Genomic DNA, 26,473 nt, shown 5'->3' with positions numbered 1-26,473 from the left:
CCCTTTTCCGGAATAGTTTTTCCGGAAAAGGACTTTTGCCCGAACGGGAGCAGTATACGGAAAAACACTGATAATTTTACAGTAGATCGTCATTGCTTTTCCGGAAAAGCAAGCGGCCAGTGTAGACACAGCCACTTTGATTGTGCCTAGCATTTACATGTTTCTCTTTACAATGAATTTGCTGGAATTCAATTAGTGGTTAGAAAACAGATTCCAATTTATACTGTGTCAGCTTATCCTTTGTGAGGATGTATGAGGACAAGAAGCAATGGGCTTAAATTGCAGCAAGGGAGGTTTAGGTTGAACATTAGGAAAAACTTCCTAACTGTCAGGGTGGTTAAACACTGGAATAAATTGCCTAGGGATGTTGTGGAATCTCCATCACTGGAGATATTTAAGAGCAGGTTGGATAGACACCTGTCAGGGATGATCTAGACTGTGCTTGGGCCTTCCGTGAGGGCAGGGGACTGGACTCAATGACCTCTCAAGGTCCCTTCCAGTTCTATGATGCTATGAGGAAATCAAGAACAACAGACAGGGGTACAGAGTATGCCACTCAGAAACAAACAGTTATATTTCGTCAGATAAAAGAAGGCCCAATCCTCAGTCTTTATTCTGCTAAAATAGACCAGAATATCTTTTCAGATCACCACACACACTATTAAACCTGCTCAGCAGGGCCATCCTTACCTACATGCAGAATATGCAGCTATGTAGGGCATCCAAAAATTTGGGGCACCACTGGGTACCCACCCCATCCTATCCCTGTTCTGTGGCTCTGCTTCTTCCAGAGAGGATCTAGTTAACTTAAAAGTAAAAAAGCCTGCCAGGGCTATTAGCAGAACATGGAATATGTGAAAGAGCCATTCAAGTGGTAATGAAGCTATTTAAAAGGCATTTGCCAATCCCAGGTATATACTGTCAGTTTCTGAATTTACTGTGTTAGTCTACAGCAGTGTTTCCCAATTTTTTTGGCCATGGAACCCTTTTCAGCTTTTCAGAAGTTCAAGGAACCCCTAGGTTTGTCAAACACAACCCATCTATGCATGAAAATCACATTCCTTCCCCAAGACCCCATCCCTTTGAGGCCCCCATCCTCTCTGTTCCCCTCCTCTCCATCACTTGCTATCTCTAGCCCTTATACACTCTCACTGGGTTGAGACAGGAGGTGCAGGCTCTGGGGTGGGAATGAGGGATTTGAGTGTGGGCAGGGTGAGAAGTGCAAGCTCTGGGAGGGAATTTGGATGCAGGAGAAGGGGATGCTGTCTCGGGGAGGGGGCTCCAGGCTGGGGAGTGTTGGGCTCAAGTGGAAGATTGGGGTGCTGAGCAAGTCACCGGCTTGTGGATGTGAGTGTGCAGGAGTTTGGGTTGGATATGTGAGGGGCTCAGGGCAAGGAGGCTGTGAGTATGATGGGCTCGGGACACAGATTTGCACTGTGTGGATGGTGCAGGAGTGTTGTGGCAGAAGACTGAGGATGTGGGGATGCAGGAGTTTGGGGATGTAAGAGGCTCGGGACAGGGGGTTCCAGAGTATGATAGGCCCAGATTCAGGGTCAGGCGGTGCAGGAGTGAGATGGGGATTTGGCCCCAATTGTGGGCATGTTGGCCAGGCTTCATTTTTAAATAAAATATTATGTCACACTCAAAAGGTTTTAGCATTGTCTTTATTTATGAGATGGGCAGAAAACCTGTTTTGAATCAAGGATCACTGACCCACAGAAAAGTCAGTTATGGCCACACAAGTGAGATGCAAAAAAAAACCCTCCAAAACCCCCAAGCCTCACTAATGTGGTCCCAACTGTGATGGTGGGGGCAAGGGACAGGGTGCTAGTGGGTGCAGGGGCCAGGAAGAGGGTGCTGCTGGGTGGTAAGATGCTGGCACAGGTGGCAGGGAACTGGGGCAGGATGCTGGGGTCAGGAACATGGTCCTGCTGGGCACTGGGGTGGGTGTCAGGGTGCTGGGACAAGGAACAGGGTGCTGCTGGGTGCTAGGATGGGTGGCAGGGTGCTGGGGCCAGGGACAGGTGCTGCTGGGTGCTAGGTGGATGGCAGGGTACTGGGGCAATGGACAGGATGCTGCTGGGTGCTGAGGACAGCACTGGTAGGGGAAGGGGCTAGGGTACTTGTGGGGGGTCTGGGCAGGGGACAGGGGCAGCTGGGACCAGTACCTGGCAATCCTGCATCACCTCTGGGTTCCGGGAAGCATGCGACTACACTTCTCCTCCCCAAACAGCTGGCGCATGCGCTGCCTGAACAGCAGTGGCTGTTGCACTCCAGTAACTTACTTCCATGATGCCTTCCTGTGGGGCGGAGAGAGGGTGCGGGGAGTCCCAGGGCAGAGAGCGCTGCCTGCATAGTCGGAGCTGCGCAGACCTGGGTCTCCTGACCTCCTCCACAGAAAGGCAGTGGAACTAAGTTGACGAGTCCCACAGCCCCAGCTGTTCTGGCAACGCGTGCCAGCTCCTTTGGGGAGGGGAAGTGCTCCTCTCCCCGCTGTGGGTCACGTGGGGTCACCCCTGTCCAGCACCCCTCTACTGTGCCGGCTGGGAGCAACTGTTCCCCTCTGCCCCCATCTCGCTATGCCTCTGCATTGCCAGGGAGGAAGGGGAAACAAGTGTGCTGCTTCTTTAAGAAGCTGGCTAGTGACTCTCTCTCTTTCAGAGGGGACAGGGGAGTGCAGGCTCCTCGTGGAACCCCTACTTTCACTTTGTAGAACCCCAGGGTTCTGTGCAGCGCCAATTGGGAAACACTGGTCTACTGGACCTTAGTTAAAAATCTCCTTTAAAATGTTTCATTTGTGTGTTGCTGAAGACAATAAAAACACATCTCTAAAAAAATCCTCTCCTAGCCCACGTGCCCAATGCTGCCAAGTGGGCATAGGGGCGTTTTAATAGTACTGTGTAGGGCCCCATAAATCCTAAGGACATCCCTGTGGCTCAGTCATGATATTGAGCACAGTGCTTTCACCTACCATCCTCCAAACACAACCCCTACCTTGTCCAGCCATGCCAAACAGCACTCTGCCTGTGCACGCAGTATGGTTTTTGTCGAAGGCAGGGCCGACCCGAGCCATTCTTGCACCCTGGGCAGCGGGCGCACGGCGCATGCACAGCTCTGCCCCGGGTGCGCAGCACCTGATTGACATGTACGTGGTGCCACGCCCTCCAGGGCCCCACCCCTGGGCGGCAACCTATGGGGACGCTTGATGCAGCGTCCCTTACCACTTCAATCAGGCGCCCCCCCCCCATAGGTTGGCGCCCTGGGCAGCTGCCCGGCTAGCCCCCCCTTAATCCAGCCCTGGTCAAAGGAGAAAGCAATGTCTAAACTACAGCTTATGGCAGCAGAACTTATGTCACTCGGGGTATGTCTACACTACAAAGTTAATTCGAACTAACGGACATTAGTTCGAATTAACTTTCATAGGCGCTACACTAGCGCTCCGCTAGTTCAAACTTAATTTGAACTAGCGGAGCGCTTAGTTCGAACTAGGTAAACCTCATACAAGCAGAGAGAGGGTAAGTTTAGAAGATAGGATACACAAGGAACAAGTTAAAAATCACTTAGGAAAGTTAGATGTCAGCAAGTCACCAGGTCCTGATGAAATGCATCCCAGGATACTCAAGGAGCTGACAGAGGAGGTATCTGAGCCTTTAGCTATGATCTTTGAAAAATCATGGAAGACAGGGGAGATTCCAGAAGACTGGAAAAGGGCAAATATTGTGCCCATCTATAAAAAGGGGAATAAGAACAACCCAGGAAACTACAGACCGGTCAGTTTAATGTCTGTCCCAGGGAAGATAATGGAGCAGGTAATTAAGGAAATCATATGCAAACACTTGGAAGGTAATAAAGTGATAGGGAATAGCCAGCATGGGTTTGTGAAGAACAAGTCATGCCAAACTAATTTGATAGCTTTCTTTGATAGGATAACGAGTCTTGTGGATAAGGGAGAAGCGGTGGATGTCATATACCTAGACTTTAGTAAGGCATTTGATACGGTCTCGCATGATATTCTTATTGATAAACTAGGCAAATATAACTTAGATAGGGCCACGATAAGGTGGATGCATAATTGGCTGGTTAACCGTAGTCAGAAAGTTGTTGTTAAGGGTGCTAAATCCAGCTGGAAAGGGATAACAAGTGGAGTTCCGCAAGGGTCTGTTTTGGGACCCGTACTGTTCAATATCTTCATCAATGATGTAGATATTAGGATAGAGAGTACGCTTATTAAGTTTGCAGATGATACCAAACTGGGTGGGGTTGCAACTTCTTTGGAGGATAGGGACATAATTCAAAATGACCTTAGCAAGTTAGAGAAATGGTCAGAGGTAAACAGGATGAAGTTTAATAAAGAGAAATGCAAAGTGCTCCACTTAGGAAGGAACAATCAGTTCCATACATACAAGATGGGAAGCGAGTCTAGGAAGGAGCATGGCGGAAAGGGATCTAGGGGTCATAGTGGACCACAAGTTGAATATGAGTCAACAGTGTGATGCTGCTGCAAAAAAAGCAAATATGATTCTAGGTTGTATGAACAGGTGTGTTGTAAGCAAAACTCGTGAAGTCATTCTGCCGCTCTACTCTGCACTAGTTAGGCCTCAGCTGGAGTACTGTGTCCAGTTCTGGGCGCCACATTTCAAGAAAGTTGTGGAGAAATTGGAAAGGGTACAGAGAAGAGCGACAAGAATGATTAAAGGTCTAGAGAACATGACCTATGAAGCCAGGCTTCATGAACTGGGCTTGTTTAGTTTGGAAAAAAGAAGATTAAGGGGGGACATGATAGCGGTTTTCAAATATCTAAAAGGGTGTCACAAGGAGGAAGGAGAAAATTTGTTCCTCTTGGTTTCCGAGGACAGGACAAGGAGTAATGGGCTTAAAGTGCAGCAAGGGAGGTTTAGATTGGACATTAGGAAAAAATTCCTAACTGTCAGGGTGGTCAAATATTGGAATAAATTGCCAAGGGAGGTGGTGGAATCTCCCTCTCTGGAGATATTTGAGAACAGGTTAGATAAACATCTGTCAGGGATGGTGTAGACGGAGCTTGGTCCTGCCTTGAGGGCGGGGGGCTGGACTTGATGACCTCTCGAGGTCCCTTCCAGTCCTATGATTCTATGATTCTATTCTACGAGGGACTAAGCCTAGTTCGAACTTACTAGTTCAAATTAAGGGGTGTGTAGCCCCTTAATTCAAACTAGTGGGAGGCTAGCCCTCCCCAGCTTTCCCTGGTGGCCACTCTGGCCAACACCAGGGAAACTCTATTGCCCCCCTCCCGGCCCCGGACCCCTTAAAGGGGCACGGGCTGGCTACAGTGCCCGTGCCAGGTGCAAGCCTGCCAGCACCCAGCCAGCAGACCCTGCACCTGGCATGGCTCGAGCCAGCCACCTGATGCCCCCTAGCCCTCCCCCTCTTCCCGGGACCAGGCTGGCAGCTCCCGGGAGCTTGCCCGGGACCGCAAGAGGCAGGCGCCCGCCTGGTCTAGTGCGGACATCATGGACCTCGTCCACAACCTCCGCACTAGGCACAGGAAAGTGGCCGTCTAGGGCAGGAGAGCTGCCAGCCTGGCCACCCAGGAGCAGGTGTGCATGAAAATCAAGGTGGTCCACTGAGACCCCCCCAACCCTGAGCCCTGAGCTTACAATGGCCGTACTGGGTCAGACCAAAGGTCCATCTAGTCAAGTAGCCTGTCTGCCGACAGTGGCCAACCCTAGGGACCCTGGAGGGGATGGACCGAAGACAGTGACCAAGCCATTTGTCTTGTGCCATCCCTCTCCAGCCTTCCACAAACTTTGGGCAGGGACACCACTCCTACGCCCTGGCTAATACCACTCCATGGACCCAACCTCCATCACTTTATCTCACTTCTCTTTAAACTCTGTTCCAGTTCTAGCCTTCACAGCCTACTGCAGCAAGGAGTTCCACAGGTTGACTCTTTGCTTTGTGAAGAACAACTTTCTGTTACTAGTTTGAAGCCTTCTACCCATTCCTTTCCTTTGGTGTCCTCTAGTCCTTCTATTATGGGAACTAATGAAGAACTTTTCTTGATGCATCCTCTCCACCCCACTCATGCTTTTATAGACCTCTATCCTATCCCCCTTCAGTCTCCTCTTTTCTAAGCTGAGAAGTCCCAGTCTCTTTAGTCTCTCTTCATATGGGACCTGTTCCAAACCTCTGATCATTTTAGTTGCCCTCCCCTCTCCCACCCTCTCTCTTCCTCTCTCCCACCTCCTTTTCCCAGTCTCCCTGAGTTTTGTTCAATAAAGAGAGATTCTATTTTTGACCACACGTTTTCTTTATTTTGTACATCAGGAAGGGGGGCTAGGGAAGGGTAAGTGGAAGGAGGTGAGGGAGGAATGGGGTACGAGCCCCCGATGGGGAGGACTGGGCTGGCTCTGCGGGCTTCTGGGGGTGGAAGCTCTCCTGCAGCCCCCCAATTGCCGCCTCACCGCAGATGGCAGCCTGTGGCAAGTGCAGCCGGTCTGATGGCCAAGTGCTGTGATGTGCCCAGTTTGGGCACTCCAAGCCAGGACTGCTTTGCAAGCGGGGCACCCCTGAGAACTGTCAGTCTGGGGTGGGGGTCGGGTCCCTTTAAGCACAGCCCTCGGCTAGCCTGAGGCAGCCGCTCCACGGTCTAAGTCCTCATCTGATGCCCGGCCGGCACTGCTTCCGGCCATCCTTAACCCCGGTTCAGGGTCCACTTAATGTGGACATGCTAGTTCGAATTAGCAAAATGCTAATTCGAACTAGTTTTTTAGTCTGGATGCGTTAGTTCGAATTAGCTTAATTCGAATTAACTAATTTGAACTAAGTTAGTTCGAATTAGCGCTGTAGTGTAGACATACCTTCAGTGGTGTGACTAGACCACCCTACTGAGCAAAATAAGTTGCACTGACCTAAGTGCTGGTTTGGCCAGCAGGAGAAACTCTCCTGCTGACATAGCTTCTGCTGTTCCCGGTTGGTATTTATCATGCCAGCGGGAGGACTCTTTTCCATTGACATAGAGCACCTTTACCAGATGCTCTGCAGCAGCACTGCTGCAAAGCTGTACATGTAGACTTGCTCCAATACTGAACCTTTTCTCAGGAGCAGGTAGAGAATTTGGCTTCCTCTTTCTAGGCAGGCCCCTGAACCAAATTCCACAACTGCTTTTGAAGTCTAATCCTTAGCATTACTACATCCTGCTTGATGGAGGTTCTGTTAATTGACATGCCAGTTTAGAACACTCACGGGCTTCAGTTTTTAACCTGCTGCATAAATACGTTTGGGGAAGCAGATTCTTTTTGTATTGTAAGTGCAAAGGGGTGACACAGTGATAAGACAGAGGCAGTTCTTTAATTTTTTTAATGGCTCTTTGTGTGGTAGGCAGCTTCAGAATAATCTGGGTATGTGAATTACTAATATGCTACATCAGTGTAACTTCAATTAAATAGCATTGCCAGAAGCTCTGATGTGTCAGATATCCACTAGGCTTTATTTAATTTTGTCACTTCTGTCTGCTATTCTTCTCCCAAACAGTCCTATCAGGTTTGTGGCATTTTTTTCAAGAGCTTCCTCATTAAAACAGAATGCAGATGTCATTCTGATTAAATTGTTTCTTGCCTTTACACCGCCACCTACCCTTACTCTGTTAAGGACTCAGTGACATGGAAAGCTCATATAAACAGTACCCGCTAGTCCTATGTCCATTGGTATTTAAAGCCTCAGTTAATATTATCGAAGTAAGAGATCACACTTTATTTTAAGATTTTTGTTTGTTTTGCTTCAGAGTGCTACAATGGAAAAATGTGGGTGGTGAGATGACAGGAAGAATTCTTATTTTGTATCTCATATTCCTAGCCAGTAAATATAGGTATTTGCAGCATTTCTGATAACTTTACTTGGTGCCTTATAATTCTTTTCCTAGAATAGCAGCAACTCAACTAGTCTTAGCAGTAGCATTTTCCGAATATTCATACAAACATCACATATAACTAACAATGAAGTATAAATTAGTTAACCATCAAAAAGTCCACAGCTATGAGGGGAAAAATAAAGAGGTCTTGGAAAGCCGGGAGGGAAGGTGAAGAAGGGGGCAGATCCTCCACCCTGATACTGTCTCATTGCATTGCTCTGAAGAATGCAAAGGGATAGTAAAGTTTCCCTAAATGGGCACATGAGAATTCCTCTTGGGCACAGGAATTTCTGAGTAATATAATGCTTTTGTAGCTGGCCTTAATTCCCCCTTCTTGGATTCTCCAGTGTAGGAGATATGTTAGGGGTAGGATGAGGGGGAGCTGGAACACAATGCATTAGATGACCTTTGGCCAGTGTAACAGAATATAGGGGACTTTTACACTCTAGAAACTGCCCTCAGAACTATAATATGAAGAAAGTTTCTTCAGTTTTTAGGGATTCTTTCTTGAAGCCTTGAGAAAATCTTACCAAAAGCACCCAAAAGATCAGAAGAGGACAGTTCTTCAATTCCAGTCCAGGCAAAGAAAAGTTTTTATAATTCTCACGGTGCTCATTGCCTTTGGCTTTCTGTCTTCTCCAATGGCATATACAGCATCAAAGGTTCTATGTGAATTGTTACATATTCTCCCCCCTGAAATCCCTGTGGCATTCGTATGTTAAGAGAAAGCAAACACAAGATCCTGGGCTTTTTCCTCTATTACCTTGTGAAATCATTTCCACCTGTGCAAAGCGGTGAAGTTTCCCGGCCTGGGTTTTCTGAGAGACAATCTCCTAATTTTTTCAGTGTTGTGGTTATAACCCCAAGACTCCATCCAAAGTTGTGCAGCTGAAACAAACTCCAGTGAGCTTTACAACACTGAGTATGAGTATATTAAAATGTTGTCCAGATCAGTTTGCTTGTGAAAAATATTCCTACAGGCAGTCCCCGGGTTACGTACAAGATAGGGACTGTAGGTTTGTTCTTAAGTTGAATCTGTATGTAAGTCGGAACTGGCGTCCAGATTCAGCCGCTGCTGAAACTGATCAGTTTCAACAGCGGCTGAATCTGGATGCCAGTTCTGACTTACATACAGATTCAACTTAAGAACCCCAGGCATCCCCAAGTCAGCTGCTGCTGAAACTGATCAACGGCTGATTCCAGGAAGCCCGGGGCAGGGGCTTCCTGTAGTCAGCCACTGGTCAGTTTCAGCAGCGGCTGACTTGGGGATGCCTGGGGCAGAGCAGCTGGGGTGCTGCTGGGTTGGTCCAGTAGCGCTGCCGCTCCTCGGCGCTACTGGACCAACCCAGCAGCACCCAAGCTGCTCTGCCCCAGGCGTCCTGATTCAGCCGCTGCTGAAACTGACCAGCAGTGGCTGAATCAGGATGCCTGGGGCAGAGCAGCTGCGGTGCTGCCGGGTTGGTCCAGTAGCGCCCAGAGCGGCGCTACAGGACCAACCGGCAGCGCCCCAGCTGCTGTACCACAGGCGTCTGGAGCAAAGCCGCGGAGCACGGGGGCAGCGGGACAGCCCAGACGCGCTGTGGCTGTCCTGCTGCCCTCGGGCTCCGCGGCTTTGCTCTGCTTTGCTCCCCGTCCCCCTGGTCTGCAGACCAGGGGGACGGGGAGCAAAGCGGTGGAACACGCGGGCAGCGGACAGCCCAGACCTGTCTGGGCTGTCCGCTGCTCGTGTGCTCCGCCGCTTTGCTTCCTCTCCCTGGTCTGTTGGAGACCAGGGAGAGGGCCCTGTTCGTAACTGCGGATCCGACGTAAGTCGGATCCGCGTAACTCGGGGACTGCCTGTATCTATAAATCACACAAAGTGGGACCAAATAGCTGGATAAATCAAAGAACCCAATGTCACATTGTATTACTCCAGTTTTGCTTCAGTATGATAAGAACGAGCGCTGTAAGTTGTTTAGCTACCTACAAGCTTCCATTAAGTAAGGAAATAGGTGACCTTTTAAATCTTTATGGAATACGCTTTCTGGCACGTATTTTGGTAGCATAGGCATATTTTCTACCGTGTGGTGTTTTTCTGTATTGCATGTACAGTTTTTGTTGTGTCTCAGTAGTGTTAATGAACTACCATACTTTTGCCTTCTGAACTAGCTTATACTCCTCAATTGTTAAGAGCTATGTCTATAATTTGATGAAAGAAAAGAGTTTATGCAGAGATCCAGACAGCTCAATAACTACGTCTATTTCTCTGCATTGCAATCATGGAAGTTCCATCCCGTGAACTAGGACTCATCAAGAATAGATAATTCTTGTGTCTAAAAGAAGACATATTTCTTCATCACCTGCCAGTAGCAATCATCATCATAGGAAGCCTTATTCTGGTCTTTGTGCTACTGAACTACTGGTTTGCTTCCATAACTGCCTGCCTTGAACTAAGGCTGGGCTACTGGACTACTGATTTACTGTGTTTTGTTATTTCCCCGCCCAAGACCCGGACCTGGGCTACTGAACTGGGGGTTTGTTTAGTGCCTGCGGTAGTGGGGCAGAGTGGCCGCGCACTGACCCGGAGGGGGAGGAGCCCCTCCAGGAGCCCCAACCGGCTATAAGCACCTAGTATAGTGACAATCTACTCCCAATTCAGGCCTTTAGGACTTACCTAAGTATAAATGAGAAGAAAGAGTCTTTGCCATCATTCAGCGCCTCTGCTCTATGGCTTGAACTTTACCCAAAGAACATAACATGAGAAGATAACATGGAGAAAATAGTCATCTGAACCTCAAAAAGTTTTATTTTCTGTTCAAATGTTGAGCAATATTTTTAATTTAGTTCTTATCTGTTCTTAACTAATTCTCCCATCTCTAATTAAGACTGAAAATCATTAGAACCTTTGTTTCCTTGCAAGACTTAGGCTTGTCTATACTGTCACTTTAACTTTCTCACTCAGCACAGCAACATGTGGGAGGCACAAAGGGTCATGTGCCTGCCCAGATGCTATGGGGAGAGTGGCAAGGGCCAACAGGCAGCAGGCAGAGCAGTCCTATCCTATGGTGAGTGCTGGGAGGTGGTTCTCTCCATCACCCAAGCACCCTCCCCCAGGCGACAAGCTGGGGCCTGATTGCTCTGCTTCCCACTGTTATTGATGAGTGCAGGGGTTCATCCAATTGCCCCAGGCCCTGCACGTTTGAGGGCCTGTGGGACACAGGGGACTAGTGGGGGGCCTGGCACTAGCAGTAGGGTTTGTCACCTACCCCACACTCACTGGCAGTGGCAGGAGGTGAAGCAACCCGACCACAGTCTGTTCTGCTCCCCTGGTTCCCAAGAGATGTGTCACTCCTTTTTCTGCCGCTGATGAGCGTGGGGGGCAGTTCCACCTTTTTTCCCAATCACTTCCCCTCCCCTCCCCCAGCAATGCAGCCCAGGGAACAAGCAGGAGATGCAGGGCTTGGAACCAGCAGCAAGGAGCAGACCCACCCCTGCACTCATCAATAACAGTGGGAAGCAGAGCAATCAGGCCCCAGCTTGTCGCCTGGGGGAGGGTGCTTGGGTGATGGAGAGAACCACCTCCCAGCACTCACCAATGGCAGAGTGACACAGCTGGAATCTGGGGCAGCAGAACAGACGAACCGGGTCGCTCCACTGGAACTGGGTTCCCCCCACCATGGCCAGTGAATATGGGTGGAAGCCAACCCCTGCTTCTACTTCTGCTGCTGCTGCTGCTGCTGCTGCTGCTACCAGGTTCCCCTGCTAGACCCTGGGTCATTTAGCTTGGGGGAGGGGAATTGGGCAAGAGGTACAGTGGGGGCAGAGCAAGGGCAGGAGTTTGAGAGAAGGGGTGGAGTGGGAGCAGGGGGTACGAAGAGGCAAGGCCTGTGGTGGAGTAAAAGTAGGGCAGGGTCATTCCCGGCTAGGGATGGCATGGGTAGGAGTCACTTGGGTGGGATGATCATGTGGCCAGTGCCCCTTTTGTGTTCCTCCCCAACAATTACCACTGTCATTCAGGAGTGTGAAAAAATAACGCTGCCCCCACCAAGTGCAGCAAGTTACAGTGCTGTAAAGTGCCAGTGTAAACATGCTCCCAGTACTAGAAGCTACACTCCCAGAGCTGTTAGCTACTCCCCTGTGCAGTGTAGACAAAGTCTTAAAGTTGGACTGTGGTCAAAGTGAGCAGGACTTGTGATCAAAGTGAGCACTCCTAGGTTATTAAAAAAGCAAATGCCATAATTCATTACCATAATCCATCTAGTCCAGTATCCTGCTCCCACAGTGGCCAGCACCACATGCTTTGGCGGAAGGTACAAAAAGCTTTCCAAAAGACAGCTGAGGGTTTATTCCCCCTCCTCCCAGAGTCTCATCCTATTACTTGTTAGCAAAAAAACTCAAAACAAAACAACTTTAATTTGAAGCCAGAGATCTGCCACATACTTCCTGTGTTACTTTAGGTAAGGCATTTAGGGCCTCAGCCAATTCCCACTGAAGTCAATGGGAATCTTTCCATTGGCCTCAATGGTATCTGCATTAGGTCTTTATCCTCACAATGTCCCAGGTTGTCCATCTCCATCAATAGTATAATAATATTTTACCTATCTCACAGGGACGTGGTACAGTTTAATTAATTTGCTTGTAAAATTATTGGAAAGTCTCAGATGGAAGATGTGAAAAGAATATGCAAGTGTGAAATTTTACTGGAAAAGGCATTGCTAAGCAGTTAACATTTAAGCATGTTTTTAAGTACCACTGAAGTCAAATGAATACATGGTTATAATCTTTAGGTTCTGATTCAGTAAGATTTTTACACATATGTACAAAGTTGAGTGGGCCCAATGGGGCTACTTCTGTGCTCAAGCTTGTGCATGTGCTTAAGTACCTTGATGAAGGGCAACCTTACAAATACTCATCTGCTTAAGGTTAAGAACATGCTTAACTGTTTTGCTGAATTAGGACTTAAAATTCTGATTGCTCATGTTCTTTCAAACCTAAGAAGTTCTAAATGCCAGATGATATGAAATGTCACAGTAAATAGCAGTATACTAATAACACAAATACAAGCAAAATGTCTAAACTAACTTGTCCATGATAATTTCCAGAAATCTTCCTCACTCAATAACCCACTGCTTTTACATAGCATTGAAAGCACAATATGAATGTGCATTTTGAAATAGTTATGTTGGTGGTCTCTTCATGCTTTCTGAACATCTAACAGTTAGCTAAGCAAACACACGTGACTGATTAAAAGAAGAAAGGGAACTATTTTTATAGGGATCATTAAACTTTAACTGCCATCTGGCAGGGAATGATTAGAAAAGATCAAAATTAAGGCAGTCAACACAAATACTATGTGGATACCTCAGGGAATTGACATGGATGGAAGACGGTGGACTTGTGGCTATGTTAAGAGACAAACATAGAAGGAAGTGGTGAACACATCCTTTATGGGTGTTTCCCTAATGGTCACATTCATAGTGACAGAAGTAGAAGAGAAGAAATCAGAAACACCTGGGAACAATCAGATACTTACCACTGCCATAAAAAAGGAAAAGTAAAAGCATTATACAAGAGCCACACCACTTTTGTTTCTCTACAAGTCAGGAAGGAAATGTTTATTGTTGAGGTGTGTTGAACTTGGCAGGTAGTTAATATTCAAATTAGCTGCCTAGCTTCAAGCTGGAATTTTAAAGGGGGGGGTCTGTGTTCTATCTTTTACAATAAATTACTTTCAGGATCATGGACCCGTGGTTAATCTGACTGAACACTGGATGTCACTATTTATGCACACAAATAGTCATTCTGGAGGTACTACCTATTTGATTCTTAGAACAATCTGGCCCTGACTTTTCTACATTAGTTGAAAGCATTTTTAATTGTCTGTATCCTTGATGTAGTAATCTCAGTGAGCCAGAGCTTCCCCTCTGTATATAGCATCATAGGAAGTGAACTCAAGAGGTCATCTACTCCAGTCCCCTGCACTCAAAGCAACACTAAGTATTACATGGACCATCAGGTGTTAGGTGTTTGTATAATCAGTTCTTAACAATTTCCAGTGATGGAGATTCCATAACCTCCTTAGGCAATTTATTCCAGCACTTAACTACCCTGATAGAAAGTGTTTCCTAATGTCCAACTTAAACCTTCTTTCCTGCAGTTTAAACTCATTGCTTCTTGTCCTATCTTCAGAGCATAAGATCAATTCTTCTCCTTCCTCCTTGAAATAACCTCTTATATACCTTATATAAACTCTTGTTATCATGTCCCCTGTCAGTCTTCACTTTTCCAGGATATGTATCCACAGCATACCTTTCACAGCAGATCTGCATTGGTGGAACAGGTGCCACTTATGAGGCGTGGTTTCCTCACCCATCTCCCTCCAAACACACCCATCATCTGCTGCACTGTACTTTGTGCTATACTTACTGGGGATGGGGGCAGAGGAGTTCTTGACAGACACATCATCAGCATTCTAAACAAGCACTGGCTGCTCCCAAACAGGCTGAATTTCTAGACTGTAGCCCATAGCATCTCCCTCTGCCTTGTCCTTGTGGCTGCAGCATATCCCTTCCACAAGCAATATAGTTCAAGGAGGTGCACTCATCCACGCAAGACAGCTCATGCTTCCACTGAACTGTGGAGGAAGCTTTGTATTAAATTTCATAACACAATTCTCACAGAGTTTTTCTGTCTCTCTGGCCCCCCACTGTTGGAGTGGAGAGTAGCTGGTTTCTGAGGAATACCATGCACAAGAGTGCTGACATTAGTCCAAAGAATGAGTTTGTATCACTTCTTGCTTGTATTATCACAGCACTGGGTTAAATATGGAAAAGTTTTAAATATCCAATTTAGTTTCCTTCATATTTTAAGGCTGGGGGTATTTTTATATTTATTCAGTGTGATCAATCAAACTGGAGTTGCCAGTTTCACTTTCTTCTGCTCAAGTACAGTGCTCTTGTATTTAAATTGTCAATATCACCGGGGATAAAATTGTATTAAACGTTCATGAAATCTTGCTAGTTATATTAGATTTTATAAATACATATTTATGTTTAAAAGAGAGAAAGGGTTATTAAAAATATTCTGATTCCCTTTGGCTTTTCCTACCATCAAAAGATACAAATATTCATAAAAGTGTAGCCACCTTAGATATTCAGCATATTTGAAGACTAAAAATGAACTAGTTTTAATTTAAGTGAAAGTGTAAGAGGAAGTTTTTAGCTTGACAATACTAGAAGCTGTCTCTGCAGGGAATAACTCACTTCAGCATGGTCCAATATTGACAGCAAAGCTGCTTCTTGTGGCTTGATACTATGAGACATGGAGCCGTAAGAGAGCTCTCAGTGGCATGCTGTAGGTACAACTATTGGCACTGTTTCCATTTTACCATCCTATAGATTTCTCCCTTAGTGTGGCTGTATGTCTTGTGGATTTTCAGTCCTCATCTCCCTCCCAGCCTTACTCAAAGCTGCTCATTAGTTTACAGTATCAAGTCATGGACATAGATTATATCTAGACTGCAGCACTTTTCAGGAATACCAAAGGTATCCCAGAAATGCAATGCCATGTCCAACAAACTCATCTGCTTTTCCAAAAAAAATTTCAGAAAAGGGGATACGCTTTTTCTCCATCCCTGTAAACCTCATTCTACAAGGCATACGGGATGTGTCGAAAGAGCAGGTTTCTCTGAAATTTGGCACCATGTAGATGCATCAAATTTTGGAAAAGCCTCTTTCGACAGAAAAATAGAAAAAGATACACAAATCTTTTTCTGACTTACCTTTGGTAGTCTAGTAGGGTTTAGCTTCTTCCTCTGTTCCTGTTAAATCGGTGATAGACAACCGGAAGCCCATCAGGGTTCTATGTGTGGTGTAAGGGACATTTTGTTTGCCATAGCCCACTCACAGGGTTGCCAGATTCCTCTGGTTTCCATGCACATGGTTTTTCCCTATCGGTATTACTGAAGTGACATGCACATAAAACAAGAGCATTTGAAGTTAGGTGTGTACTGATTGCACACAACATTGACTGTGAAAGCCGTGAGCGCCCTCTGTATCCAATCAAAGCACTGTTATGGTTCACTCAGCCCACCCCACAAACCCTAGATATGCACAGGCCCATCAACAGGGAGGAGGGCAAAGAGGGCAATTGCCCCAGGGCTTAGCAATTGTAAGGGGCCCTGGGCTCTACTGCAGCAGTGGTGGTGGCTGGAGCCCCAGGCCCTTTAGAATCACTGCTAGGCTGCCAGGAGGTGCATTCCAGAGCCATGTGCTCCAGCCAGGCTGAGGGCAGGTGGGGGAGGGAGAGTACTGGGGTCTGGCTGCCCAAGCCCCACCCCTTCCACCTGAAGCCCCACCTCCATCCCAGGAGACCGTCTTGGTAGCCCACTGAGATGAAGGACAATATTGGCAATATTGTAACCCACTGAGATGAAGGAGAGCATTCATGCAGCCCACTCACTAGCCTGTGTTGCCCATTGCTGAACTAGATGCTTCATACCTACAGCCCCCAATGAAAAGTTTGAGCCCATTCTTTTGTAATAAATTGTAAAATTCCCAATGATTGCAACAGGAGCAGGGGCAGTGGCAGGTCATGGGTAGGCAACAGGAGCTGAAGGCATTTTGTAGGCTAAGTTCATGGACTTCTTTTTCTTCCTAAAAAGACTTTGAAGTCATAAGACCATTTAATTAACTGTTGTATACTATTATCCTGAAATTCATCATCAGGGTGAACTTGTTTCAGTCTGTGGGGCTTTAAGGCTTTGATTTAGCAAAGCTCTTCAGTCAATTTTAAAAGTACTTAGGTGCCTAAAGTTGCAGATAAGCACTTACTGAAATGTTCAAAGGCATGGAAGACTGGTAACAGAAAGGATCTGGGCAAGATGGCGCCACAGTATGGGTCCACATTAATGATGCTTTAAATTATTTATATGCCAGTAGGTGGGGGAGATGAGTTAAGTCAGTTTCATGGTTCTAGACCAGGGTTTCCCAACCTCTGGGTTAGGACCCAAATATGGGCCGCCATTATATTTCAAAAGGGTCACCAAGGGTGTGTCTAGACTAGATGGCTCCCTCAACGGAGCCATGTAAAGTAGTTTACCCGACATAATCAATGAAGATTTAAATAATCCCCCCCTTCATTAAAATAAAAATGGCCACCGCGCCGTGCTGACAATCAGCTGATCTGGAACAGCACGGCAGTCTAGACGCGGATCGGTCAACAAAGGAAGCCCTTATGCTTCGTGAAAAGAGATTTACAGGAGCGGTCAACAAAGGCTTCCCTTGTTGACCGATCCGCATCTAGACTTCCGCGCTGTTCCAGATCAGCTGATTGTCAGCACAGCGCGGCAGCCATTTTTATTTAAATCACTGCTTCATTGACTATGTCGGGTAAACTACTTTACATGGCTCCGTTGACGGAGCCATGTTGTCTAGACACACCCCAAGTGTCTCCCCAGTTGGCTCTGCCCTCTCTCCTCCCCCCATTTTTTAATTGCCTTGAGTCACTAAGTCTTCCTGAATTGTCAAAATGGGTCCCCATCTGGAAAAGGTTGGGAACCACTATTCTAGACAGAATTTGGCCAGAGATGTTCTATAAAGAGGTAAAATTGTATTGTCTTCTCTTCTCAAAATATATGACAGCTTTATGAAAATAGAAGTCCACCTGAGAAAGCAATGCAGCACTGGTAATCTTCTGCAATTAGTTGCTTCAGCTTTGATGCAGGAACCTCTCCTATGTATAAAAGCCTTGCTAAAAAGGTGCAGAGCTTCTCTTCTCCACATGCAAATTCCAAAACTCAGCACCAGATTGAAAGTGAAATACAGTGGACATTTGTTGATTTTATAATGCCCACAAGCATCTACAGATGTGATCCCATGTAATGAAGCATGTGGCCCTAAACGGGAATTATTTGCAAACAGCAGGATCTCCTGGCAGAAGCACTGACACTTGCTGTGTTATGAAGGCTTCTCCTCTAAAACCATGTTTGGTTAGCACCTATGCCCTGTTGAAATTGGCACAGCAAATTCAGAATGGGAACAGTGCCAGCCTAGCAGATGGGAATGACTGTAGGCATGCCAGAGAACCAGTATGTTCATCAAGTCTGATATTAGGGACAGATTCCAGTCCAAGAATGTAAAAATGACAGGCTGTACACAGCGTCTGTACCTTAGGTTAAAGGAATATGCCATCTATTTTGAGTTACCATAGTGAATTCAGTGCTGAGACCTTGGAGCTTCAGGATTGCAACAAATGCTCTGCACTTATACAGCACTATCCAGTCTGTGATTTCAAAGCAGTTTGCAAATATCAGTGAAGTTAGCTTTATCACCACCCTGTAAGGAGAGTAAATATTAACACATTGTACAGATGAAGAAACTGAGACATAGCAGCATTAAGGGGCAGCTTATGCCCACTTTTGAGGTTAGAATATGGGACCACACTGCCCCAGAGAAAGCTCTGGGGGGATTCTGTCTCAAAAGACACAATACTCCCCAGCTCCCTGCCATGCAGGAGGTATGAATATGATGTATTATTCCTTTGATTGGTCCAGCTCTTCCTCTCACCTTTGGAGCAGTTTGCTCTCCAGAGACCATAGGAATTAAGGAACTTTATATTCCCATGAGTACGGGAATATCCACCCACATTTTTTATCCGCCTCTCTTTTTATCCACCCAAATTTTGCCCAAAGTGATTTGTCCAAAGTCAAATAGGTCATCTCTGGGACAACCAGGAATAAAAGCCCATTCTCTCTACTCCAAGACCTGTGCCTTCACCACAAGACAATGTTAGCCTCTAAGGGTACGTCTACACTGCCGTGTTATTTTGGAATAACTGATGATATTTCAAAATAACGCAGAGCGTTATCTACATAGCAAGCCATTAATTTGAAATAATGTTGAGCTGGAGGACTTCTTACTCCAACTCCTGTAACCCTCATTTCAAGGGGAGTAAGGGAAGTCGAAGGAAGAGTGTTCTTCCTTCGACTTCCTGCTGTGTAGACAGCACCAAAAGCTGAATTAAGCTATTTCAACTTCAGCTACACAATTGACATAGCTAAAGTTGCGCATCTTAATTCGACTTTTGTCCTGATGTCGAGACATAACCTAAAGAGCCTGATACTGCAACCAGCTCTATACAAAGGCCTACAAAAGGGTCTACTAATTAGTCATGCCTCCATTTTACCCCACAAAACTAATGGAAATGCTTGAAAGTTTTGGCCTAATTATGGTCCTGCTTTGGGCTGGGGGCTACACTCGATGGCCTCCTAAGGTCTCTTCCAGCCCTAGGATTCTATGGGTACATCTACACAGCAACATTATGTCAAAATAACTTAGTCTGTGTCTACACAGCAGGCAGTTATTTTGAAATAATGTCAAAATGCTGTCAAACTGGAGGACTTCTTACTCTGACTCCTGTAACCTTCATTGTACGAGGAATAAGGGAAGTCAGAAGAAGAGTGCTCTATTTCAAAATAAGTTCTGTGTAGACACTCCCAATTTCTAAATAAGCTATGCAATTGACATAGCTCAATTCACGTAGCTTATTTTGAATTAAGCCCTGCTGTGTAGATGCACCCTAAGATTCTATGGTCTATAGTTTGCCCTCCTATACTGTTCTTCAGAGTAGCAGGCAGGACTGAGTTCCTCTCGCAGGCACTGGGAAGTAGCATAGGATCCAAAGGTGGAATGGGAGACATTCTGACAGGTTGTTTGGTGGGACTTTTATATCCTGGAAGGAGGGATTGGCTAGAGATCTGAAGGAGCACTTTGAATCACAAAGAGAGCGGGAACAAAGCATGAGCAAGTGATGACAACTATATATGTCATACATGATGAAAGCTAATTCCCAGATCTAGCCATTTAATTACTCCTGCGGTGAATGGAACCTTTTATGATGCTCCATCCAGGCTTCCTTTCAAATCACAATCTTAAAAATATAGCTGAAATGGGAGTGATGGATACAGCTCGTGATGAATCCACTAGTGAGAGGTGAATTTCACCCTCATTGAATAGATTTTGATTTCATGTCACAGCCTTTCAAAGGCATTAAACAGAAAACTTTTGATTTATACTTTTGAACAACCTGAATATACATCTATGATTTCTTCTGTTGCAAACATAACATGCAGGCTTATAATTTATTGTTAATCAGCTGTATCTTGTGTTAAGAATTCTTGTGGTATGTGGTGCAAAGCACCCTGTAGAGTTGAATGAACGGAATCCGATATGTCAATAACACTTTACTTTTTTTGCTTCCTGAACTAGTCTGCAGCCATTGAAGTTCAACTATATCTGGAGAGGAAAATCAGCTTATGTTTTGTACTGCTTCTACATGACAGTTCACAATGACTGTGATCAGTTTTGCTTGTTACCAGCTTTCTGGAGGGCAAAGTGAATGGAAATCCAAGGATAAAAAAGATTGCTGAACAAAATCTCTACAGAAAATGCTAGTTCTGTGGAGTGGAACTGTTCAGTATTGCCAGCTCCATGCTGCATGTCAGCGGGCATTTGTGTACAGTAACAATTACAGTCTGAATTGTGTCAATATAAATTCAGTGTTGTGAGCACTCCAGCCAGGAAGGGAGTAAAGAGTTCCTCTGGTCACAATCTACTTCAGCCCAGTGGATAGGTGAGACTTGTCAAGCCTGGAGATAGGTGGAGCTTTAAAGCAAAGGATCCCTACTCAGTCCAATGCTGCACTCTGAAGGAGCAGGATTACAACTCAGATATCCCAGGTAGTAGGAGGTGCTGATTGGGGAAACGGCTCAGGCTATGTCTACGCTACAGCTTATATCTGCATAACGTATGGTGCTCAGAGATATGAATAAACATAACTTACACTGGTGCAGACAGTGCTGTGTTGGTGCAGCTGCATCACTCCAACTGCTCCACTGTAAATTCTTTAGTATAGCCATCTCTTGACTGCTCAAGCACTCACAGAAAGAAGTGGTGGGTCTTTTCTTTCCCTTTGGCATTCCAAAGCCTACGACTCTATTTTCTGTGGGCTACAGGAGCATGCTTTTTTGTTTGGACTATTTTAACTACCCTCCACAAGTGAGCAGGTGCCCTGAACAGCACAACTGGAAGACTGAGCCCTGAACTGTGAAACAGATGCAATGCCCATCTTTAAAGGGAGCATCTGAGATGTATAACCAACTACAGCTGCAAGCAAAGATACTTTGAATAAGTCCACATAGGGGTGGTGATCTATCAGGTAGTTGGAAAACTGGAAGAGATGGCTCCAATAACAAGTTTTGGCAAATATGAGATACAATTCCTGGTGAATTTAAGCTATTTACAGTTTACTGTAGTGTGGCAAATTTTAATGGAAAACTCAGGACTCAAATTTCAAATGTACTGCTTCTTTACTCACTAATGCACTTTTTTGTAGACCCTATTGGAAATGTATCCACTAGGAGACAGTCTTAGGCTATGAGAACTCATTTTCACAAAGGTCTGGTAGAATTAAGTTTGAACAGAGCTTTTAGATGTAAATAACAATGGCTATTCTGACTCCCCCTAAAAGCAACCGCTGAGACATACATAAAATATTAATATCGGCTGTTATGTCTTAACAGGGACTAAAAGCAACATTTAACAAGTGTTCAGTAATGGCAGGTTTGATGTTGTTAAGATCAAAAGCTTGTGAAGGCATTTTTGAAAGACATTCTAAAACAGGGTCATGACAAACTGCACAATACTCAGGAGACTTTAGGAAGGTTTTACTAACACGAAAAGACAGTGTTTGAGAACAAAGAGCACAATCTGAGTATACAGGAGCTGTAAGATAAATGGAGCAAAGAGAGGGAGAAATGTGTAAGTTTTAAGATAAATATAAAATGTACCTTTGGATTGCTAAACTTCAGGCTTGTATTAGAAGTCTAGAATAGATCTTAAATTTACCTGCTGCTTTTAACATAGCAGGATTTGTTATGGGGCCAAATCCTCCACAGCCAAGATGCAGAATGATTACATTATTACTGCACAGTATTAGAATTCCATATTAGTGAGCCTCAGTATGAGCTCTGTTATTTAAGGTGAGATAGGAAACATGGAGTGGTCCATTTGTTGTCATGTAAATTGAGCATTCTCACCAAGAAAAATCCTGTACAACAAACACTAAATGTTTGGTCCCAAAATTAGTAGTGACAGATGTGCTTGAGGTTTATTATCATCACACTAACATCTAGTACTTCTAATGGGCTAAACAGATTCTGATGTTCAAATGAGAATCTAGTTAAAGGATAATAATAGGAGACAAGATTAAGGCAGAGTACTGGGAGAAGGAGAGCTGGGTACTGTTCCCAGTTTTGCCATGGAACTCCTTCTGTGAGCTTGGGCAAACCATTTAACGCCTCAATATCTTTATATTTAAAATGTGATTACTAATACCTGTTTGCATGGGATATTGGGAGACTTAATTCACCGATACTTGTGACCTGCCTTGAAATCCTGAGAATGAAAATTGCTGATCAGAAGTACCATGTATTAGTTTATTACTACAGCAAGAGGTAAGTTAATGTACAGCGCTTTCAGCACTAATATAACACACTCTCTGATATTAAACTGTTTAAAAAAAAACCAAGGAGTGGTCTCCTGTTCTGCACATATGTAAAGACCAACACAGAGAAGTCAGAAGTTGCTCTGAATTACAGTGTCCTCCTCCTAGTCTATACTATAGGTCGTTCTAAAGCACATAGCAGTGGACAGTCTGGAATGTCAGAAGCAGCTAGCCCACACTGCCACTCACACAACCATAGTTTAATTGCTATTTTTAATGCATTAGCTGGGTCAAAGCTAGCACATGTACACCTGCCTCAGGGTATGTCTACACTGCAGAGTTTTTTGGAAAAATTGATGTTCTTCCAAAAAAACTTCAATTACGTCCACACTGCAATCGCGTTCTTTCAGAAAAAATAATTGAAAGAACAGAGGGGTTTTTCTGACAACAGTACACCTCTTTCTATGAGGAAGAACACTTTTTCCGAAAGAGCATTTGGAAAAAGGCATGTGTGGACAGGGAAGAGGGTTTTTTTTTTAAAGAAGAGGCTTCCAGGAAATAACACATGTGCCGGGGTGGCTGCTCTGTCCAAAGTAATCACAACTCTATAGTTCGTGTCTCCTGGCCCCTCTTAAAGCTGCAGGCACCCTGGACAAGCCTTGCGGCAGGAACCCAGCCCTGGAGCAGCACCCTGACCACGGCGAGGAGTCCTGTGACACCTTATAGACTAACTGAAGTGTAGGAGCATAAGCTTTTGTGGGCAAAGACCCCATGCATCTGACGAAGTCGCTTTTGCAGATTCAGACTAACACGGCTACTCCTCTGATACTTGACACCATGACCACGCGGCTCTCCCTGCCACAGGCCTGATCACCCATGGCACAGCCACAAGCCCCCCCAAGATCCTCCTGGCCCTTGCAGGGAGCAACACCAGGGCTACCAAGTGGCAGGCACCCTCGTGGTCTGGAGCAGAGATCCTGTCCAGGTGATCTTCAGGTGAGTGCTCTCAGTTTGTCACACACACAGGGCAGATGAGGCGGGTGCAGAGGAGATGGGGTGCAAGCGTTGCTTTGCCTGCTCGGGCTGGACAACATGCTGCAGTCCATGCATGTGGAAACATGTGCAGCGTTGTTGTGTGCCCATGAACTCAACAGGCAGCCCCTGAGCACCCTCAGGCTCCTGCTTCCGGGCTTCTGGCTCAGGGGAGGCCACACACACGTATGGCCCCGGAGTGAGGTGAGGGGGATGTCCTCCCACCACTTACCACGGCTAGAAGCAGGCTAGCCACAAGGACACAGGCATAACCCCATACACACCGAGGAGTGCCGCACACAGCACACAGGCATGCCTGCATGTATGAGGCACCACCTGCTCTTGCTGACAGCGCTGTGAGGTGCAGGTGTGTGTGTGTGCAGGCCACAGGGAGGGCCAGGCTGCTCCCGGCTCCCCTGCCACCCATGGGATCCCACTGTGACCAGACACTTTCCTTGCTTGCTTGTCCATGGGGGTGGGGGACAGTCGCCAGCATGGTTCCCTAGGCAACTCGGGGCCCCTGTGAGGCCGGGCCTGCTGTGCAGGCCACACGTGGACTTACTCCCGGCACCCCACCCCATCCTTTGGCCCGAGGACTGTTGGTCACTGCTCACAGAAGAGTGCACAGCCTCAGGGATAGTGACTGCATGGATGACTGACCGCCTCTCCCTCTTTGTATTCTCCCTAGTCAGACCAGCCAGGACTGAGGGGAGAGCCACAACACCCAAGCCAGATACCCAACCACAGGGGACCCGAAAGTGTTTGATGGTCCAGGAGGCAGCATGTGGGCATCCTGTGTAACAAGCAGCAAACCCTGGTGCAGACGGTTCAGGAGGACGCAGACTGGCAGACCCACATGTGGGACCAGCTTGGGCAGCAGGGCGATAAAATATGTGCCATCATGCGGGAAATGATGGCACACCCAGCTGCTGTCGCTGCTCCTGCCTACCCCCCTTCTACCCTCCTTTCTATACCCATTGCCCCTCCCCTGCCTCCCAAGCAATGCCCAGGCCCTCTCCCCAAGCAATGTCCATGTTCCTACCCCTACCCTCCTGCCATCCCTGAGCCCGCTCAAGCCCCCACTCCTGCCCCCCATCCTGTGGTCCCCGGACCCACCCAACGCCAAGTTCGATGAGGTCCCTGCACCTAAGGTGGGACATCCAGCCACCCCCCACACCACTCCCAGCCCTCAGTCCCCCTGCAGGTTATGAGCCCCTCTCCCCCTCCCCAGCTTTTTTAATAACAGATTAATACAAAGTTCATTCTGTTCAAATCCAGACAGGTATCTTTAGTCTGAGGTCAGGGAAGGAGAGAAGGAAGGGATTGTGGTGGAAAAGGGATATTGGAGCAAGCCAGAGGCCCCTACTGGAGAGGCCCTAGGGAGATTTATTGGGATCCTTGAGAGAAACTCTCTCTCAGGGCCTCCCGGATGTGCACCCCAGCCTGATGGGCCTGGCAGATGGCAGCTGTCCATGGCTGCTTAAAGAGTCTCCCCTTGCATCCAGACTCATCCCTCCCCCTCCCAGGAGGAAGGTCTCCACCTTCCCCTCCACAATGTTGTGTATGACACAACGTGCCAAGACAACCTCAGGGATGTTGTGCTCCCCCATGTCAAGATGGGACAGAAGGCACCTGAACCGTGCCTTGAGGCAGCCAAAGGCGCACTCCACCTGCATCCTCGCTTGGCTGAGGTAGGAGTTAAACTGCTCCCTGCTGGCATCTAGGTGATAGGTGTATGGCTTCATCAGCCAAGGCATCAGGGGATAGGCCGTGTCCCCCACGATGCACAGTGGCATCTGTACATCCAAAACCTCAAAGTCACAGCAGGAGAAAAATGTGCCAGCCTCCAGCTTCCCGTAGAGGCTGGAGTTGCCGAATACACAGGCGTTGTGCGCCCTGCCCAACCACCTGACAAAAATGTCTGTAAACTGTCCACGGTGGTCAACCAGGGTCTGCAGCACTATTGAAAAGTAACCCTTGTGGTTGACATACTGGGCCACTTGATGCTCAGATGCATGGATCGGGATGTGGGTCCCATCTATGGTTCCACCACCCCCTCTCCTCCCAAGCCTGTGGAGCTACCCCCATGAGCCCCTCCCCCCAGCAGCAGGGATGTGCGAGGGTGGGACAACACAATCCCCCTGGGGACAGGGCTTCCCTCCCACCTCCAACCCTCTTTGCCCCCGCCCCCACCCTTTCCCAAGGGACTCCCTTTTCAAGGACTCCCCCCTGCAAGTAAATATTGATGTGTCAATCTGAAAACTGTTATCCCGCAAAAAAACTTGTCACATAAGTAGGGTTTTGCCAGTTCAGGACCAAACTCCTGGTGCATTAGGTTCAAATCTTGTAATGAGCTTCAAAGAAACAGCCCTCTTGTTCCGGGAGGGGGTCCCGTTGATTTCAGTGGGACTCTACATAGAGACAGGGGGTTGCTTATGCAGAACTCACTGCAGGATCAAGCCCTCACTTCTACCAATGCTAGAATTCTCTTCTTCTGCATTGTTAAACATCTGTGGCCAATGTAAACGCGCTTTTCCAGAAATGACTACTGGGCTGTCTAAACTGGCCCTTTTCTGGAACAGTGTTCCGGAATAAGGACTTATGCCCGAGCGGGAGCAGCGTAGCTTTTCCGGAAATTCAAGGGCCAGTGTAGACAGCTCGCAGCTTATTCCGGAAAAGCGGCTGATTGTGTCTAGACTGGCAAGTTTATGGCAAGCCTATGGCTGTGTCTAGACTGGCAAGTTTTTCCGCAAAATCATCTGCTTTTGCGGAAAAACTTGCCAGCTGTCTACACTGGCCGCTTGAATTTCCGGAAAAGCACTGATGAGCTCATGTAAAATCATCAGTGCTTTTCCGGAAAAACTATGCTGCTCCCGTTTGGGCAAAAGTCTTTTTCCGAAAGACTTTTGAGCAAAACGGCCAGTGTAGACAGCATAGTACTGTTTTCCGCAAAAAAGCCCCGATCGCGAAAAAGGCGATCGGGGTTTTTTTGTGGAAACCCGCGTCTAGATTGGCCACGGACACTTTTCCGTAAAAAGTGCTTTTGCGGAAAAGCATCCTGCCAATCTAGAC

At 46.7% G+C, this 26,473-nt stretch overlaps 1 long non-coding RNA gene across 1 annotated transcript in view; it reads left to right on the top strand.

The window, feature by feature from the left end:
* The window catches only part of LOC142830305 (uncharacterized), a 353,914-nt gene extending 327,835 nt beyond the window's left edge, over positions 1–26,079 (top strand). Inside the window, exons 4-5 of the long non-coding RNA XR_012905463.1 lie at positions 23,168–23,365; positions 24,090–26,079. This is a non-coding gene — a long non-coding RNA (uncharacterized LOC142830305). The remainder of the gene's footprint in view (positions 1–23,167; positions 23,366–24,089) is intronic.
* Positions 26,080–26,473: the final 394 nt, after the last annotated feature.

This window comes from Pelodiscus sinensis, chromosome 7 (genome assembly GCF_049634645.1).
Source record: "Pelodiscus sinensis isolate JC-2024 chromosome 7, ASM4963464v1, whole genome shotgun sequence".
Lineage (NCBI taxonomy): Eukaryota > Metazoa > Chordata > Testudines > Trionychidae > Pelodiscus > Pelodiscus sinensis.
Note: the sequence above shows the minus strand (reverse complement) of the source record. Positions and strands in the feature narration are given on the sequence as shown.